Source organism: Bufo bufo, chromosome 1, assembly GCF_905171765.1.
Source record: "Bufo bufo chromosome 1, aBufBuf1.1, whole genome shotgun sequence".
Classification (NCBI taxonomy): Eukaryota; Metazoa; Chordata; class Amphibia; order Anura; family Bufonidae; genus Bufo; species Bufo bufo.
Genome location: NC_053389.1, coordinates 50,138,638 through 50,157,553, shown reverse-complemented (window position 1 = coordinate 50,157,553; position 18,916 = coordinate 50,138,638).

The window sequence follows — 18,916 nt, the reverse complement described above, 5'->3', positions numbered from 1 at the left end:
AGCACAGTGGTCCTAGATAGCACTACCACTAGGATCATCTTCATTTTGTATGTTCTCCCCGTGTTTGCATGGGTTTCCCCCCGGTTACTCTGGTTTACTCCCACAGTCCTCTACTTCTGTCTCATCCACAGCTGCAGGTATAACTCTGCTGTTTGCTGCCACCTTGAAACCATCTGCACTGTGCTGACAAGCACCGCCACTGGCATAGCTGAGATGACCTAATGCTCTGCACCCTGGTGCAATGCTTCATGGTTGTATTTTGCGGCATCTCCGTATACTCTACAGAAATGTATATAAACCCTACACCTCCTTCACTGTGCAGACACTGAACAAGCAAAGGGAACACTAAGATTAGGTACTGCAGCAGGAGAATTGTGAGCGGAACACAAGTGATGGAACTCACCATCAGCACATTATGAAAATCGCCATCATAGGACGTAAGGGGGAGATCACCTTATTACAAAATTGCGGAACGGTCAGGGAATGAAAAGAATAAAGAGAATACGTTATATTCTTGTCTGGTGTCCCAGCAAGTGGTACAAAGGCCGTGTTTGAGTGGATTTGTGTGTCCTTTGTGTAACACCTTGGAGGACACTCTAGAGTAAGGACATTGTTCATGGAGCACTTGGTCATTGTTATACACAAAATAATCTGTTTGTTACATGGTTCCCCCTCATCTATACACAGGGGGATAATCCAGCTATAACATCCTTCACCTCTTCAGTGTCATCTCTACTGATCACACAATGCTCCCGGTGATGTGCGGTATAGACACACTAATCCCCACTAATCCGTTATATACACTGTGCAACAATGGCTGCTCTCCCTGTAACCCTTGAGCTCAGTCAGCCAAAATTGATCACATGGTCCGAGAGAGGAGAAACCTCTTAGGGATTTTGTAGAATCTTCAGGAGAAATTTTTTGATGTAGACACTACATGTGCTCTCCACAGATGATCACTCAGAGATGGATCTACTCCAAGAAATATACAAGACAGCACTACTCACTGAATCCTTTCAGCTATTCTGTTTTGTGGCGGTGCCCACAGTGTTGAGTCCTGGCTTTCGGAACTCCTCAAATTGCAATATTGTAGAAAACTGCGGCACTCCAATGACTTAGAAAAACTTCACATTTTATTCAAACCGAATATTGCGACGCTTCGACCTTTTAGGTCTTTATCGAGCTCAAACATACCAATAGTGAACATATATAACCACAAAACATCTACAATTGGTTAGTGTTGACTCCACCTTAATTGAATATAAACACCTCCCCCTTCAATTTAAAAAGAACTTATCCTTCTTTGTCAGCCACATCATTTTATAATCCCATATCAAAACATTAATCCAATCCATTGCTCCATTTCTTACCCTTGTCTGAGGCCGTAGGATACATCCATGGCGGGTGTTGTATATTCCATTAACTCATGTAATCCGCACCACACATGGCATGTGTGGCGTCCACGTATTACCTTTGCGCATGTGCCCCTATGTCAGTGACGTCTATCGCATCAGACAGCCGCCGTCATGAGCGGTCCTTCTCTGATTCCGCCCTTCTCGGTCACGTGAGTCTTCCCTTGTTCTTCCCCATGGCCGGCATAGACCTCACTGCGTAGCGGTACTGTACAATGCGCTTGTCTGCAATTAATTATCACTGAACATTTTTCTTAATATCGGGCATCCTTTAAACACATGACCCCATTATTATTTGAAGATTTCCACTCTCTCGTCATCTCTTATTATAGGTATCCCCTTTAAGAGGCGTATATATTTTTTCTATGGGAAAAAATAGTGCCAGTGCCGTTCACTGTCCTCGATGGGTCGCCGGCTCGCACACCCATCATTCCCCAGCGGGGCTGAAACCCAGACCCATGTCATAACCCAAGGGCGCATCTATGCATACATCCATCCCCTACATCTATACATACACACATGGGGACCGACAAACAGGTATGTCATCCATCCTCCACGTACACATACATACATACACGGATGAAGCAATCAAAAATTGATAACTTTCAGGGCTTATTTATAGAGAAAACCTATCACTCACTCCAGGCTTCTTTATTTTCACTAATCCTTTATTCATATCATATTTAGGCTGGTTGCCCTATGCCAGTCATTCTCCCCCGGCCATAGGCAGCCGGCCATATGTTAGATCAGGTCAATTCCACCTGAGTGACCTCTAACTCCTTTTCTAAGGAGGGGATTTATATTCCATTTTCCCTTTTAGGGTTTAGGTCACCATCAGATTTTATGACTCCACTGCCCGCACTTCATTCCACTCTACTCACATGCATCTGATATCTTTCCACGCCCCCAATTTACAACCTTTGTCATTTAAATCTACTGTGCGCCCAGGGGTGTGACATCGGGTCCACATAACCTCCCCATCGGAGATAAGCGGTGCGCTCGCCCAGCCATCGCCTCTCGGTGTGCCCAACTCCGCCACTATTTCATCATTACTCATATTTGATGATTCCCTCTGTCCATATCTTCAAATAATGTCCAATATAAAGAACACACAATACTTCCTCCATGGATGTTATTCCCACTGCCTGTACAGAGATTCCTGTAATGTAAATAAAAGACAAAGAATATGAAAATTAAAAACAAACACGGCTTATAGCCGGGCACTTCTACTTGAAAATAATACACTCATCTCTCTACAGGGTTAAAAGAGAGAACCCACTTTAAGGGTGAAGGAGAAACAGGAGGGCAAGAAGGGATGTCACCCTTGTTTGGGCTGCTGCAATTGCGACAGCCTAATCAAGGGGGGCTCCTTCAGTCACCCAAGAACAGGAAAGAAATATACAATTAAGGATTTTTTCATTTGTAATTCACAATACGTTCTCTATGTCTTGCAGTGCCCGTGTGGCCTACTTTATGTAGGAGAGACCACGCAGCCCTGCAAGAATAGGATAGATCAACATAGATGCACAATCCGGGAATTGCTAGCGAAGAGGCAGGAACAGGAAGATAGGGAGGAGATCCACCTACCGGTACCAGAACATTTTGTAAGATAGACACAACATCTCACAGTGGAGATTTAGGATTATAGATGGTTTTCCGCCATTAACAAGAGGAGGAGATAGAGAGAAACTGTTGAAGAGGAAGGAACTAAGATGGATATTTGAATTGGATACAATGGAACCAAGAGGCTTAAATAGAGAATTTAAAGTGGGTTCTCTCTTTTAACCCTGTAGAGAGATGAGTGTATTATTTTGAAGTAGAAGTGCCCGGCTATAAGCCGTGTTTGTTTTAAATTTTCATATTCTTTGTCTTTTATTTACATCACAGGAATCTCTGTACAGGCAGTGGGAATAACATCCATGGAGGAAGGATTGTGTGTTCTTTATATTGGACATTATTTGAAGATATGGACAGAGGGGATCATCAAATATGAGTAATGATGAAATAGTGGTGGAGTTGGACACACCGAGAGGCGATGGCTGGGCGAGCGCACCGCTTATCTCCGATGGGGAGGTTATGTGGACCTGATGTCACACCCCTGGGCGCACAGTAGATTTAAATGACAAAGGTTGTAAATTGGGGGCGTGGAAAGATATCAGATGCATGTGAGTAGAGTGGAATGAAGTGCGGGCAGTGGAGTCATAAAATCTGATGGTGACCTAAACCCTAAAAGGGAAAATGGAATATAAATCCCCTCCTTAGAAAAGGAGTTAGAGGTCACTGAGGTGGAATTGACCTGATCTAACATATGGCCGGCTGCCTGTGGCCGGGGGAGAATGACTGGCATAGGGCAACCAGCCTAAATATGATATGAATAAAGGATTAGTGAAAATAAAGAAGCCTGGAGTGAGTGATAGGTTTTCTCAATAAATAAGCCCTGAAAGTTATCAATTTTTGATTGCTTCATCCGTGTATGTATGTATGTATGTATGTATGTATACGTGGAGGATGGATGACATACCTGTTTGTCGGTCCCCATGTGTGTATGTATAGATGTAGGTGATGGATGTATGCATAGATGCGCCCTTGGGTTATGACATGGTTCTGGGTTTCAGCCCCGCTGGGGAATGATAGGTGTGCGAGCCGGCGACCCATCGAGGACAGTGAACGGCACTGGCACTATTTTTTCGCATATAAAACCCATATACGCCTCTTAAAGGGGATACCTATAATAAGAGATGAGAGAGTGGAAATCTTCAATTAATAATGGGATCATGTGTTTAAAGGATGCCCGATATTAAGAAAAATGTTCAGTGATAATTGCAGACAAGCGCATTGTACAGTACCGCTACGCAGTGAGGTCTATGCCGGTCATGGGGAAGAACAAGGGAAGACACGCGTGACCGAGAAGGGCGGAATCGGAGAAGGACCGCTCAGGATGACGGCGGCTGTCTGATGTGATAGACGTCACTGATGAGGTAGCAGCACATGCGCGGAGGTAATACGATGACACGCCATGTGTGGTGCGGATTACATGAGTTAATGGAATATACAACACCCGCCATGGATGTATCCTACGGCCTGAGACAAGGGTAAGAGATGGAGCAATGGATTGATTGGATTAATGTTTTGATATGGGATTATAAAATTATGTGGCTGACCAAGAAGGATAAGTTCTTTTTAAATTGAAGGGGGAGGTGTTTATATTCAATTAAGGTGGAGACAACACTAACCAATTGTAGATGTTTTGTGGTTATATATGTTCACTATTGGTATGTTTGTTTGAGCTCGATAAAGACCTAAAAGGTCGAAATGTCGCAATATTCGGTGTGAATAAAATGTGACGTTTTTCTAAGTCATTGGAGTGCCGCAGTTTTCTACAATTTCGCACTCAGAGATGGAGTTCCTCAATCCCCAGCCAGAACGTAAAACACTTCTCCCCATTTCTCGGGTCATGTAAAAGGACTTTTCAATGACCTTTAAATTTTATTTTACTAAGGAGTTTTATTATTTATTATTTAAGATCCTTGACTTACCTTCATTGTGGTTCAGGGCTCCTTGTTGCTGTGAGGTCATTAACCGGATGGTGACATCATCATAAGATTTCCATTTTCCACCACTAACATGTTTTCTGGTCTTCTTGTGACCGAAGAGTCGTGGCAGCAGTCCCCTCTCCTCCCTGAATGTGTGCAGGTTCTCCAGGGGCTGGCCGGCCTCGGGGCAGGAGGCACACCGCTTCACCGTCACTTCCACCGGTGGAGGAGACTCCGGGTGACAGCGTTTTCTGCAGAACAGCTCCATATCTGGAGTAGGAAACACTGATTTGCTCAGACAACCTGGTTTTTGTTGCATTGCCGATTCATTCTTCTTTGAGGACCTGGGAGGAAAAGGACCTTTGGTGACGTCACTGCGCTCATCACATGGTCCATCACCGCAGTGATGTCACCAAAGGTCCTTTTCTCCCAGGTCTTCAAAGAAGAAGAAAGACAAGCCGAGCTGCGCGAACAAGTGGATGAGGGGAGTTTAATTTAATTTTTTTATTTTTTAACCCCTCAATCCTTAATTTACTTAGCATTCTGTATTAAGAATGCTATTTTCCCTTATAACCATGTTATAAGGGAAAATAATAAAATCTACACAACACCGAACCCAAACCCCAACTTCTGTGAAGTCCGGGTTCGGGTCTGGGTACCAAACATGCCGATTTTTCTCACGCCCGTGCAAAACGCATTAAAACACTTGGCACTCACGCAGAAAAATCGTGCATTTTCTCACAACGCACTTACTTCTTACAGTGGGACCTGTACACATTACATACAGCACCCTCTGAACATAAGCAGTAATACACATTAATATGCAGAAAAACCCCTCTGTGCAGTGTCCTTATATACAGAATAAGAGCAGATACTGAGGATTACACCCAGTACACAGGACAGGAGAAGTGGTACTGTGCAGTGCCCTTATATACAGAATAAGAGCAGATACTGAGGATTACACCCAGTATACAGGACAGGAGAAGTGGTACTGTGCAGTGTCCATATATACGGAATAAGAGCAGATACTGAGGATTACACCCAGTATACAGGACAGGAGAAGTGGTACTGTGCAGTGCCCTTATATACAGAATAAGAGCAGATACTGAGGATTACACCCAGTATACAGGACAGGAGAAGTGGTACTGTGCAGTGTCCATATATACGGAATAAGAGCAGATACTGAGGATTACACCCAGTATACAGGACAGGAGAAGTGGTACTGTGCAGTGTCTATATATACAGAATAAGAGCAGATACTGAGGATTACACCCAGTACACAGGACAGGAGAAGTGGTACTGTGCAGTGCCCTTATATACAGAATAAGAGCAGATACTGAGGATTACACCCAGTATACAGGACAGGAGAAGTGGTACTGTGCAGTGTCCATATATACAGAATAAGAGCAGATACTGAGGATTACACCCAGTATACAGGACAGGAGAAGTGGTACTGTGCAGTGTCTATATATACAGAATAAGAGCAGATACTGAGGATTACACCCAGTACACAGGACAGGAGAAGTGGTACTGTGCAGTGCCCTTATATACAGAATAAGAGCAGATACTGAGGATTACACCCAGTATACAGGACAGGAGAAGTGGTACTGTGCAGTGTCCATATATACGGAATAAGAGCAGATACTGAGGATTACACCCAGTATACAGGACAGGAGAAGTGGTACTGTGCAGTGCCCTTATATACAGAATAAGAGCAGATACTGAGGATTACACCCAGTACACAGGACAGGAGAAGTGGTACTGTGCAGTGCCCTTATATACAGAATAAGAGCAGATACTGAGGATTACACCCAGTACACAGGACAGGAGAAGTGGTACTGTGCAGTGCCCTTATATACAGAATAAGAGCAGATACTGAGGATTACACCCAGTATACAGGACAGGAGAAGTGGTACTGTGCAGTGCCCTTATATACAGAATAAGAGCAGATACTGAGGATTACACCCAGTATACAGGACAGGAGAAGTGGTACTGTGCAGTGTCCATATATACGGAATAAGAGCAGATACTGAGGATTACACCCAGTATACAGGACAGGAGAAGTGGTACTGTGCAGTGTCTATATATACAGAATAAGAGCAGATACTGAGGATTACACCCAGTACACAGGACAGGAGAAGTGGTACTGTGCAGTGCCCTTATATACAGAATAAGAGCAGATACTGAGGATTACACCCAGTATACAGGACAGGAGAAGTGGTACTGTGCAGTGTCCATATATACGGAATAAGAGCAGATACTGAGGATTACACCCAGTATACAGGACAGGAGAAGTGGTACTGTGCAGTGCCCTTATATACAGAATAAGAGCAGATACTGAGGATTACACCCAGTATACAGGACAGGAGAAGTGGTACTGTGCAGTGCCCTTATATACAGAATAAGAGCAGATACTGAGGATTACACCCAGTACACAGGACAGGAGAAGTGGTACTGTGCAGTGCCCTTATATACAGAATAAGAGCAGATACTGAGGATTACACCCAGTATACAGGACAGGAGAAGTGGTACTGTGCAGTGCCCTTATATACAGAATAAGAGCAGATACTGAGGATTACACCCAGTATACAGGACAGGAGAAGTGGTACTGTGCAGTGTCCATATATACGGAATAAGAGCAGATACTGAGGATTACACCCAGTATACAGGACAGGAGAAGTGGTACTGTGCAGTGTCTATATATACAGAGTAAGAGCAGATACTGAGGATTACACCCAGTATACAGGACAGGAGAAGTGGTACTGTGCAGTGTCCATATATACAGAATAGGAGCAGATACTGAGGATTACACCCAGTACACAGGACAGGAGAAGTGGTACTGTGCAGTGTCCTTATATACAGAATAAGAGCAGATACTGAGGCTTACACCCAGTATACAGGACAGGAGAAGTGGTACTGTGCAGTGTCCATATATACAGAATAAGAGCAGATACTGAGGATTTCTCCCAGTATACAGGACGGGAGAAGTAGTACTGTGCAGTGTCCATATATACAGAATAGGAGCAGATACTGAGGATTACACCCAGTATACAGGACAGGAAAAGTGGTACTGTGCAGTGTCTATATATACAGAGTAAGAGCAGATACTGAGGATTACACCCAGTATACAGGACAGGAGAAGTGGTACTGTGCAGTGTATATATATATACAGAATAAGAGCACATACTGAGGATTACACCCAGTATACAGGACAGGAGAAGTGGTACTGTGCAGTGTCCATATATACAGAATAAGAGCAGACACTGAGGATTACACTCAGTATACAGGACAGGAGAAGTGGTACCGTGCAGTGTCCGTATATACAGAATAAGAGCAGATACTGAGGATTACACCCGGTATACAGGACAGGAGAAGTGGTACTGTGCAGTGTCCATATATACAGAATAGGAGCAGATACTGAGGATTACACCCAGTATACAGGACAGGAGAAGTGGTACTGTGCGGTGTCCATATATACAGAATAAAAGCAGATACTGAGGATTACACCCAGTATACAGGACAGGAGAAGTGGTACTGTGCAGTGTCCATATATACAGAATAGGAGCAGATACTGAGGATTACACCCAGTATACAGGACAGGAGAAGTGGTACTGTGCAGTGTCCATATATACAGAATAAGAGCAGATACTGAGGATTACACCCAGTATACAGGACAGGAGAAGTGGTACTGTGCAGTGTCCATATATACAGAATAGGAGCAGATACTGAGGATTACACCCAGTATACAGGACAGGAGAAGTGGTACTGTGCAGTGTCCATATATACAGAATAAGAGCAGATACTGAGGATTACACCCAGTATACAGGACAGGAGAAGTGGTACTGTGCAGTGTCCATATATACAGAATAGGAGCAGATACTGAGGATTACACCCAGTATACAGGACAGGAGAAGTGGTACTGTGCGGTGTCCATATATACAGAATAAGAGCAGATACTGAGGATTACACCCAGTATACAGGACAGGAGAAGTGGTACTGTGCAGTGTCCATATATACAGAATAGGAGCAGATACTGAGGATTACACCCAGTATACAGGACAGGAGAAGTGGTACTGTGCAGTGTCCATATATACAGAATAGGAGCAGATACTGAGGATTACACCCAGTATACAGGACAGGAGAAGTGGTACTGTGCAGTGTCCGTATATACAGAATAAGAGCAGATACTACAGACAGTGGGGGACATTTAGTAATCTATTTGACACGTTTGTGGTGTAAATAGGGGACACATTTTTTCTGATGCCATTTGTGCAGTAAAATTTGCAACTTTTCCCCGTTCACTGCACTTTTCCAACATGACAAAACGGTAGCAGCATGGGCAGGGAAGCGGATGGACAGTGCATACATCTGTCTGGTGGATATCAGACCAGTTTTGTGAGTTCACAGCACCCTCTAGTGACCGTTTCTAGTCATAGCACTTAGCACCAAAAATGCATCCGGAAAAAAAAAAATTCATCCAAGAAAACCTGATGGGAAGGTTTTTGTTTTTTTTCACAGAAAATGAGTGAAAATACCCTAAGGCTCTAGGGATTTTGCAGATTATGTGGCAGTTGTGTACAGCACAATAAAACACCTCACCACGTGCATCGGCAATTATATTCCCCCACAGTTAGGCTACATTCACACGACATGTATGCGTTTTGTGGCCTTAAGCTACATTCACACGAACGTTTTTTGTTTACGTGTCCGTTCTGTTTTTTTGTGTGGATAGGATGCAGACCCATTCATTTCAATGGGTCCGCAAAAAATGCAGACAGCACACTGTGTGCTATCCGCATCCATATGTCCGTTCCGTAGCCCCGCAAAAAAAAAAAAAAAAAAAATTGAATATGTCCTATTCTTGTGCATTTCGCCAACACGGAAAGGCATTGTTACAATAGATCCGTTCATACGGACGTCATCCATTTTTTTGCGTACCGCAAAACACATATGGTCGTGTGAATGTAGCCTTTCCTATCAATACCATATATCTATATGAAGGCAAAAACTAAAATATAGCCATGATCAGCGCTCCACCATCCCATAGAAAACTGCAGCGATGTAGAAAATATCGGATGAAGGCAGTAAACAGTGGGAGAATTCACAGGAAATGTTACCTGCAAACAAGAAGCACAGGTAAAGGCGTCTCCAATTTGGAGACCCCTCTGGAGCCAGTGAGCTGATATTGGGGGGATTCACCATATGCATCTCACCAGGACTAGACACACATGGCTGCAACTTACCTAAAAGCAATCACCTGTCTTCCAGGTGGGGAGGCTGCGCCCAAGCTCTGACTTTAAGTAACCTCAGGTTCCCGGCTAGGATGAAGACCTGGGGTGGGACCAATCAAAGCTGGAGTCTGGGGTTTTAGACTAAACTCATAGAAAGTGCAGAGTTCCAGGGAAAACATTAAAGGGGTATCTCCTATCCACAGGATAACTATAAGATCAGTGGGGGTCCTACCACTGGGACCCTCACTGATCACGAGAATGGGGACCCTGTACCCCTCGGTCCCCCTTAAAATGCACAGAACAGCTGGTAGGCATGTGCTGACCCTGATCCATTGATTTCTATGGGAGTTCTGGAGACAGCCGAGCTGTACTTGATCTTCAGAAATCCCATAGAAATCAATAGAGTGGCTAAGCGCATGACAGACTAAATGCTCTGTTAAATTAGGGGGACCCTGAGGGGTACGGGGTCCCCGTTGTTGTGATCCGTAGGACCCCCAACTGATCTAACATAACTGGAATACCCCTTTAACCCCTTAGAGGACCATGAGATTTTCCATTTTTGTGTTTTCGTTTTTTACTCCCTGCCTTCCCATAGTCCTAACTTTTTTATTTTTCCGTTCGCATAGCCTCGTGAGGACTTATTTTTTTGTGGTACAAGTTGTACTTTCTAATGGCGCCATTTACAGTTGCATACCATGTAGTGGGAAGCGGGGAAAAAATTCCAAATGCAATTCTGACAAAGTTTTTTTTTTTTTGTTTTGTTTTTTTACACCGTACACTATGCGGTAAAAGTGGCCTGTTATCTTCATTCTCCAGGTCAGTACTGTTACAACAATACCACACTTGCATAATTTACTTGCGTTTTAATACTGAAAAAAAATGTAAAACCTTTGAGGAAAAAAATAACTTTTTTGTAGTTATGTGTACGGAGCTGTGTGAGGGCTCATTTTTTTGCGGGGCGATCTGTACTTTTCAATGATACCAATTTGAAGTGCGTGCGACTTTATGATCACTTTTTATAACAAAAATAATTTTGGAGTTGGAAGTGACAAAAAATGGCAAATTGTCTGTTCTCCCGTTACGCCATTTGCCATTAATATTGTTATATTTTAATTGTATGGGCATTTTCGTACGCGGCGATGCCCATGATCTTTATTTTTTTTATTGGTTAAGTATTTTTATTTTAAGGAAAGGGGGGTGATTTGAACTTTTATATTTTTTTATTTGTAAAAACTTTTTTAAACTTTTTTTTTTTGCTTTTTTTAAGTCACCCTGGGTAACTATAAATGTCAATCATTAGATTGCCCATTGTGTTCATTGATGGCTATATAGACTTCTATTATGCCTCTTATAGGCTTCCGCGGTGCCTGCCGTCATAGAATTCCGTTATGGTCCGTGGTAGCGGAAACCATTACAGAATTCTTAGATAACCCGATCCTGTACGCCGAACTTGAGAACACAAGTTCGCTCAACACTAATTGTGGCCTCTTCATATTGATGCACCGCATCTCCGGATTTGCGGACCCATTCAAGTGAATGGGTCCGCATCCGTGATGCGGAATGCACACGGCCGGTGTCCCGTGTATTGCGGAACCCGCCGTATGCGGTCTGCAGCACGGGCACGGAGCCCTTATGTTCGTGGGCATGAGCCCAAAGAAGAAGATGCAGTGCTCTCCCGGCCTTTTCCAACCGATGAACGGAAGGGGTGCTGGGCGTCAGACCACTGATTAGATATTGATGACCTCTCATGGACAATCCCTTTAATGACTTATGCACATGACCTAATGTATTTTGCAGTCCGCAAAACACGGATCCTCCAAAAAAATACAGATGACGTCCGTGTGCATTTCTTATTTTGTGGAATGGAACAGCTGGCCCCTAAAAGAACAGTCCTATCCTTGTCCGTTATTCAGACAATAAATAGGACATGTTCTATTTTTCAACGGACATGCGGAAATGGAATGAACATGGAGTAATTTCCGTTTTTTTTGGTGAACCAATTGTAATGAATGGTTCCGCAGACAGCCTGCGAAAAAAAACGGAACGGACATGGAAAAAAAATATGTTTGTGTGCATGAGCACTAAGGCTGGATTCCTATATATACAGCTTCCGTTATATCTATCCAGAGTAGCACAGAATCAATGGGGGGAACTGGGGACTGATGCCAAAACGTATCCCATGATTTTCTAGTCGCTGGACAGAAAACCGCAGCATGTAGCATTTTTCTTTCAGGATAACGATGCCAGACCGTACACTAAAGTGCAAAAAGGCTGGGTTTAACCCTTTAACCAATTTTTTAGAACTAGGTATGATCTTTCTAGATTGATACATCATGTATTCTGGGTGTTAGTTACTATTTAGCAATTTCCTGGCCATTGCTATGTGCATCCTACACTGCCCCCTAGTGGTTAGAGCTAGTGACACTGAATTACATCTTCTAAGTTGGGTCATAAATGCAACACTGGATTCAGGATTTATGGAAATTCTCCCACAGCTTTTTATTTCTGGAGGTGCGATCTGTTCTTGTGTGCTTATCACTTGTGAATGCTCCGCAGTATTATTAGTGGGCTGTGAGACATGGAGCGCTGCCACGTCATTATTTCTGAATGTGTTTTACCTTGTCCTGCAGACTGTTGCTCTCTGAACCTCATCTGGCTGAACAGGGTAGGTGACAGCAGGATGTCTGTCCTCCAGCTTGCTACTATAGCTGACTACTATAGCAAACAACAAGAGTGCAGCTCTGGAGTATAATACAGGATGTAACTCAGGATCAGTACAGGATAAGTTATGTAATGTATGTACAGAGTGACTGCACCAGCAGAATAGTGAGTGCAGCTCTGGAGTATAATGCAGGATGTAACTCAGGATCAGTACAGGATAAGTAATGTATGTGCACAGTGACTCCACCAGCAGAATAGTGAGTGCAGCTCTGGAGTATAATGCAGGATGTAACTCAGGATCAGTACAGGATAAGTAATGTATGTACACAGTGACTGCACCAGCAGAATAGTGAGTGCAGCTCTGGAGTATAATACAGGATGTAACTCAAGATCAGTACAGGATAAGTAATGTATGTACACAGTGACTGCACCAGCAGAATAGTGAGTGCAGCTCTGGAGTATAATACAGGATGTAACTCAGGATCAGTACAGGATAAGTAATGTATGTACACAGTGACTGCACCAGTAGAATAGTGAATGCAGCTCTGGGGTATAATACAGGATGTAACTCAAGATCAGTACAGGATAAGTAATGTGTGTACACAGTGACTCCACCAGCAGAATAGTGAGTGCAGCTCTGGAGTATAATACAGGATGTAACTCAGGATCAGTACAGGATAAGTAATGTATGTACACAGTGACTGCACCAGCAGAATAGTGAATGCAGCTCTGGAGTATAATACAGGATGTAACTCAAGATCAGTACAGGATAAGTAATGTGTGTACACAGTGACTACTCCAGCAGAATAGTGAATGCAGCTCTGGAGTATAATGCAGCATGTAACTCAGGATCAGTACAGGATAAGTAATGTAATGTATGTACACAGTGACTGCACCAGCAGAATAGTGAATGCAGCTCTGGAGTATAATACAGGATGTAACTCAGGATCAGTACAGGATAAGTAATGTGTGTACACAGTGACTCCACCAGCAGAATAGTGAGTGCAGCTCTGGAGTATAATACAGGATGTAACTCAGGATCAGTACAGGATAAGTAATGTAATGTATGTACGCAATGACTCCACCAGCAGAATAGTGAGTGCAGCTCTGGAGTATAATACAGGTTGTAACTCAGGATAAGTACAAGTAATGCAATGTATGTACACAGTAGTGCTCATTTATTAGGTTCACCTGGCGTAAAAATAGTTGCAAAGGGCATTTTGTGACTATTTTAACACCAGAGTGGCCTTGGCAAATTTACTACTTTTTCAGCTGGAAACAAGATAAAAAGAGATGAAAAACTACGATAGCCAATGGCTGGCGTATGTTTTAAGAGAGGCACACAGGCTGCCATCTATGCACCTAATCTATGATAAGGCCCACGCCTCGTCATAAATTAGTTACATACTACGTCAGCGTGGGGGGGGGGACAACTAAGACCAGCGAGAAACTGTCTCAAAATGCAACTACAAAAAACACAGTGCGTATAGGACATTTTATAATTTGCTATTTGCCAGCATGTAACGTCTGTCTGCAGCATTTATGAAAAGAAAAAACAATGTGTCCATACGGGGGATGTCCAGGATGAGTATAATATAGCTGTTTTCTTGCAGAAGCAGCTTCACATCTGAAGAATGTAGCCATGATTTTCCAATCCTGGACAACCCCTTTAAGGGCTCGTTCACACGAACGTGTGAAGCCCGTGCCCGTGCTGTGGACCGCAAATTGCGGTCCGTAATGCACGGGCACCTTCCGTTGGGCTGGCGCATGGGGATCGCAGACACTTGAATGGGTCCGCATGGGGATCGCAGACACTTGAATGGGTCCTCGATCCCTCCGTTCTGCAAAAAGATAAAGCATGTTCTATCTTTTTGCGGTGCGGAGGCACGGAACGGAACCCCAGAAAGCACTTCGTAGTGTTCCGTTTCATGTTTCTGTTCCGCATCTCCGGATTTGCAGACCCATTGAAATGAACGGGTCCGCATCCGTGATTCGGAATGACAACGGAACGGTGCCCGTGTATTGCGGATCCGCAAATGTGGTCCGCAATACGGGAACGGGACACCAACGGTCGTGTGAACGAGCCCTAAATGAGATATTCCAGGCTAAAAAAAAGGGTTGCAGTGGGATAAAAAAAAATGTAAAAAATATCAGAGCTAATACTCCCTAATCTCTGTCGCTGACGGTGCCTGGGTCCCCACTGCGCTCCACTTCCTGCCGACGTCCCTACATGAGAGCAAATGGTTGGGAATACTGCTCAGCCAGTCACTGCTGAAGCAGGTCATCGCTGCAGCCAGTCAATGGCTGAGGTTCCCACTGCAATTCTTTTTTGAAAAAAAAATTGGCTTGATTTTTAAAGGACCTATAGGTCATCAATATGAGGCCGAGTTCACACGAACGAGTGTGAACCGTGTCCGTGCTGCGGCCCACAAATGCTAAATCGCCGGCCGTAGGTCAGCCGCATCAGATCACGGACCCATTCACTTTAATGGGTCCGTGATCCACCCGTTCCGCAAAAAGATAGGACATGTTCTATCTTTTTGCGGAACGGAAGTACGGGAACTACACTCCGTAGTGCTTCCGAGGGGTCCCGTTCCGTGCGGCCGTTCCGCAATTCCGGATTTGCAGACCCATTGAAGTGAATGGGTCCGCATCCGTGATGCGGAATGCACACTGAACTGTGGCCGTGTATTGCGGCCCGCAATTTGTGGGCCGCAATACGGCCACGGATCACACACGTTCGTGTGAACTAGGCCTGAGACTGCTGGGGATCTGACACCCAGAACTCCTACCAATTTGCTGTTTCGGCCAGTTGTCGGTGCCAGAAAATATACAGTGGACAGAAGGTGCCATGCACTGTGTCATTTCTTGCATCGGCCATCCACTTGAATGGATGCTTAGCTGCTATACTCCAACACAGCCACTGCACAGTGGATGGAGGTTTCTGCTTCCTGCCCCGTCTGCTCTACAGTATCTGGTGCCATTTGTAATGAAATACAACAGTACAAATCTGTTTCAACTGTATGCACACTTGTACAAAATAAAGTGAACAAGGCAAAATGCACAAAGTAGTCAGCAAAAAAAACCACATGATACAACATCAGATGGTATGTGCAATAGAAGACAGACAAAAAACCAATAAAGGCGTCTTGTGGAAATCCAGCGTCTTGTACTCATTTAGTTGAAAATAAAAAATAAATAAATAAGAAGAGACATTTATCGACGGTATTCCAACCCTAAAAGAATGTTCCTGAGGAAGTAGCTACATGAATCTATTATTAGGCCTCCGTGCGCTCTGTGGCCGCCGCAATACACGGGCACCGTTCCGTGGGCATTCCGCATCACGGATGCGGACCCATTCACTTCAATGGGTCCGCAAATCCGGAGATGCGGAATGGTGCGGAACGGAAGCACGGAACGGAACCCTACGGAAGCACTACGGAGTGATTCCGTGGGGTTTCGTCCCATACTTCCGTTCCGCAAAAAGATAGAACATGTCCTATCTTTTTGTGGAACGACCGGATCGCGGACCCATTAAAGTGAATGGGTCCACGATCTGCTGCGGCTGCCCCACGGACGGTGTTCGTGCATTGCGGCCCGCAATTTGCACGACCACGGGGCGCAGGAGGCCTTAGGGTGAGTATGAACTACATTGAATCCTATTAGAACAGGATTGTCATAGAGAATGTAGACAATACATACAAAGACACATCAGGTGGGAGGGAAGTGCGAGGGGGGGGCGTTACAGTATTTTCTTGGGCTCATCTCAGGGTTGTCTAGTGGCCAATAGTTGTCACAAACATCCCAAATGGCGTGAAATAGATCTACTTTATCCTGGAACATAGCAGTCGTGTATTCCAGGGTCCTGATCTCCGTCACCCTAGCATATAGGTCGGAGATTTTTTTGGGGGGGTCACGTTGTTTCCAGAAGCGGGCGATAAGGCAGCGAGCTGCAGTCAGTACTTGTATTAACAGTTTAAGTGAATGTTTCCTTATATGTGCTGGTGTAACATTAAGCAGGAAGGATATGGGATCAGGAGGTATACTGCAGCCAAAAATATCACTCAGAAGAGCGCTGACTCTGGACCAGAAGGTGTGTATTAAAGGGCAGTCCCAAAACATGTGGTGCAGCGTTCCCCTAGTTGTCCCGCATCTGCAACAGACCTCCGCGACTGCCGGATTCAATCTATGGAGGAGATCAGGAGTGTGGTACCAGTACATTAAAATCTTATACTGGTTCTCTTGACAGAGAACTGAGATTGAAGACTTCGCTGCTCTCCTCCATATAAGGAGCCACAGTGCGTCTGGTAGAGTTCTCCCTAAATATTACTCCCATCGGACCATGTAAGAGTGTCTATGAATCCGTTCTGGGAAGGGGATCAACAAAATAGAGTAAATCTCAGATATCAATCCCTTCATAGGCACCCCTCTTCTACAAAGGCGCTCAAATGCCGTCGGGAGAGAGACATTGAACCCCGAGACGATAGATTGGGCAAAATGTCTAATCTGGACATAAAAGTAATTGGTCGAGGAGGGAAGGCTCTGAACAGCTGAGAAAGGTAACAGGTCCCTAGTGAATGGGTCTACAATGTCTGCAAAGCGAAAGCCACCATGCTGAAACCATAGCCTCGTAGCTGAAGTAGTGAGACTCGCTGGGAGTAGTGGATGATAGAAAACAGAAGTCGTGGAGGAATGGTGGGAGATCAGGGGGAATCTGGCCATCAATATCTAACCCGCAAAGCCCCTGTACTTTCTCTAAAATTTATCTGAAGGATCATTGTAAGATCATCTGGAGACCTTAAATCAACCTAACTTTCCCCAAATCTCTGTTAGGGTCCATTCACACGTCCGCAAATGGGTCCGCATCCGTTCCGCAATTTTGCGGAACGGGTGCGGACCCATTCATTCTCTATGGGGACGGAATGGATGCGGACAGCACACAGTGTGCTGTTTGCATCCGCATTTGCGGAGTGCGGCCCCGATCTTCGGGTCCGCAGCTCCGCAAAAGATAGAACATGTCCTATTCTTGTCCGCAGCTGCGGAAAAGAATAGGCATTTCTATAGGGGTGCCGGGCGGGTGTGTTTCGGATCCGCAATTTGCGGGTCCGCAACACACCACGGACGTGTGAATGGAGCCTTAGGCCGGGTTCACATCACCGTTTATTTTTCTGTTCTTCTGATCCGCCAGAAGAACAGAAAAAAAATAAATTATCCTGTATTTTAAGCATCAGTTATGCACATTTTCCATCCGTTTTAGGGTACTTTCACACTAGCGTTATTAGAATCCGGCAACCCGTATACGAACAGATAACCTTTTTTTCCGGATCCGTTGAAATACTGGATCCGTCTCATCTGGTATCACCTGGATCAAAGATCAAAAAAGAAAGTAGCTCCTCCTATATCCCGGCGCATGCACAGACCGAAAAACCGGATCCAGCGATGCAGCAATTTCCAGAACACCTGGTACCAGATCCGGCATTAATACATCTCTATGGAAATTAATGCCGGATCCGGCAAGTGCGGTATTGTTCTGGGATTTTGGCCGGAGAAAATACCGCACAAGGGACGGAACGGAAGACATCCTGATGCATACTGAACGGATTGCTTTCCATTCAGAATGCATTAGGACAAAACTGATGCGTTTTTTTCCGGTATTGAGACCCTTTACCGGAAAAGAATAACGCTAGTGTGAAAGTACCCTTGGCTATTTTCCGTCTGAGAGCCATTATTTTAGATGCATGCAGGACTTTTTTCCCCCGTCTAAAATAGCGGATCTCAGACGGAAATGGCTAAAATGGATGGAAAATGTGCATAACTGAGCATAACGAATGCTTAAAATACAGGATCCGTTTTTTTCTTTATTTTTCTGTTCTTCTGACGGATCAGTAGAACGGTAAAATAAACGGCGATGTGAACCCGGCCTAAGTGGAGCAGAAGGTTGTGCTCCACAGACATGAAGTGACCATTGTCAGCCATTTTGGAGACTCTGAAGATCAAGCACCCATTTTAGTATTTACAGAAATTTTCCAATTCTCCTTCTGCCCCTTTCATCTCTCCATGTCTTGTGTTTGTTACTGCA